Here is a 2333-nt window from a genome sequence, read left to right as displayed (position 1 = left end):
TTGAACTCAGGACCTCTGGCAGAGCAGTCAGTGCTCTTAACCACTGAGCCACTTCTCCAGCCCAGTGTTTTGTTTTGAGACGAGACTTCAAGCATCCCAGGTTGTCTTCAAACTCCTTCTACAGCCAGAGCTGACCTTGGATTCCTGATCTTCTGCGCCCACCTCCTGAGGGTTGAGATTGCAGGCGCTGCTGTTATTCTTGTTGTGTTTTGTAGTGATGGGATGGAACGCAGAGCTGCATTCCCAACCCGCAGGCTGTGTGTTTGTTTGTTTGTTTGTTTGTTTATTTTTACAGAGCACCCTTGAGGATAGTCCCAAACACTGTTTTGGGGCAGTTAAAACTTCATGCAGTGGTCCTGAGGGTCTTCCCTCGTTAGGAGGGGCTTTTAATGACAGTGTGGGGCAGGGGTTAGAGAAGAACTGAGAAAATACACCTGATGGCTTACTTATCCCACATGTGTGATGGAGCTCAGCCCTGTCCCCTTCGGATGCTGTGTAGCAACTGGCTCTCTTGAATTCCCGTTAGCCAATCTCTCTTTCACATTCAGCCTTTCTGCTTCTTTTTGCTGCTTGGTTGGGTTAACCAATGGGAAGGAAGGTCAGAAGCCACTGAACCCAGTCACAGGGGTGGCTTGTTCCCTTACTGCCTGGGTCCCACACCTCCCCTACCTCTGTTGTTATAAGATGATGGCAGGGCTGTAGGGAAACAGGCAGGACTCCAGCCCATCCCCCCCACCCCCAGCAGCCTGGCTACTCAATACAAAACCAGACCCTGCTTTGACAGTAAACGTTATAGCTTTCCTTAATTGAAACTGCCACCCCTTGAAGCTGAAAGTTGAGTCCATAAATTCATTGCCCAGATGTCCCTGGGAAGGCTTGGGATGCAATCCTCAAGAGAATAGAACGAGATGATTTGTGGAGTGAAAGGAATCTCTCTGCGGACCTCCAGCCTTCTGCAAGTGATCTGATTTATCTAAAAAGTGACGCTTGTGTGTTTGCGGAGGCTAATTTAGCAGCCCATCTTCAGCCTTCCAAAAGCTTATCATCTCTTTCTGATTAAAAACAAAACAAACACATTATGTAATATGAAGGCAAGACAGGCATTAAACAGGGTTAGCCAGTTACAGGCAGCTCTGTCTCCGGGTGCCAAGTCCCCCCCCCCCTGCTGCTGCAGCTGCAGGCTTTGACTCAGTCTCTGTTGCCCCTGAGCTGTCTGGACTGGGTGTGGCCACCACGGTATCCTCACCCTCATCTCTCTTCTGCCTGCTCCCTTTGGATGGCATGCCAAGGGGAGGAAATAGAAGTAGTGAAGAAAGGACTGCTTGCTGGGCAGGGAGCGTGAGGACCTCTCTGACTCCGAGGTTCCCGGCAGCCGAGCTGGCTGCCTGCAGGCCCTATGTATACCTGAGCTAGCCTATCTCTTTACCTGGAAACCATTCACCTTGAGTGTCTAGAAGAGCCGTCCCTGAACGCTTAAAAGCTGTGAGAAAAGACTCAGTAACTCCGTGGAAGGAGAACTTAATCGGAGTGGCTCTCCGAGTCCGCCGGCCTGATTTCAGATGCAGCTACCAGCTCGGGTTTGCTAATATCTGAACTGAAGGCGGCCAGAAGCCAAGATTTAAATCACGACTTGGAAAGTTGATATCGGAAATTCACCGGAGAGGAGATCCAAACCTCAGAGTGGTGCACTGAGGGTCACCTCTGCGGGTGAAGGATCTCTGGGCCTCGGGTTGGGACAAGACCTGCAAAGAAAATACTTGAAAATATACATACCACCCTGGAGCACAATGAGAGACCATCTCCTGTGCATCGTGACCGCTGTTTCCCAAATCGCCTGGAAATCACTTCACATAGGGGCTTGTTATGCTGCTACTGTAGAACAGGCAATTCTGGATTGGTTTGGTTTGGTTTGGTTTGGTTTGCGATACAGTCTCACAGAGCACCAGCTGGCCTTGAACTCACTACATAGCTGAGGATGACCTTGAACTTCTGATTCTCCTGCCTATGCCTTTCATAATGCTGGTTTTACAGCCTTGCCCCACAGTGCCCAGTTTCTGCAGTACTGGGGATCACACACAGAGATGTGTGACCTTGTTAGACAAGCTCTCTGTCACCTGAGCCATCTCCTACAGGGCTCTTTCTTCTTCTTCTTCTTCTTCTTCTTCTTCTTCTTCTTCTTCTTCTTCTTCTTCTTCTTCTTCTTCTTCTTCTTCCTCTTCTTCTTCCTCTTCTTCTTCCTCTTCTTCTTCCTCTTCTTCTTCCTCTTCTTCTTCTTCTTCTTCTTCTTCTTCTTCTTCTTCTTCTTCTTCTTCTTCTTCTTCTTCTTCCTCTTC

General features: G+C 49.0%; 1 protein-coding gene across 1 annotated transcript in view; it reads left to right on the top strand.

The window, feature by feature from the left end:
* Positions 1–2333, top strand: part of Ip6k3 (inositol hexakisphosphate kinase 3) — a 22341-nt gene that overhangs the window by 18493 nt on the left and 1515 nt on the right. The gene's annotated exons all lie outside the window — the stretch shown is intronic.

Source organism: Mus pahari, chromosome 21 (assembly GCF_900095145.1).
Source record: "Mus pahari chromosome 21, PAHARI_EIJ_v1.1, whole genome shotgun sequence".
NCBI lineage: Eukaryota > Metazoa > Chordata > Mammalia > Rodentia > Muridae > Mus > Mus pahari.
This window is presented reverse-complemented; position numbering and strand designations above follow the sequence as displayed.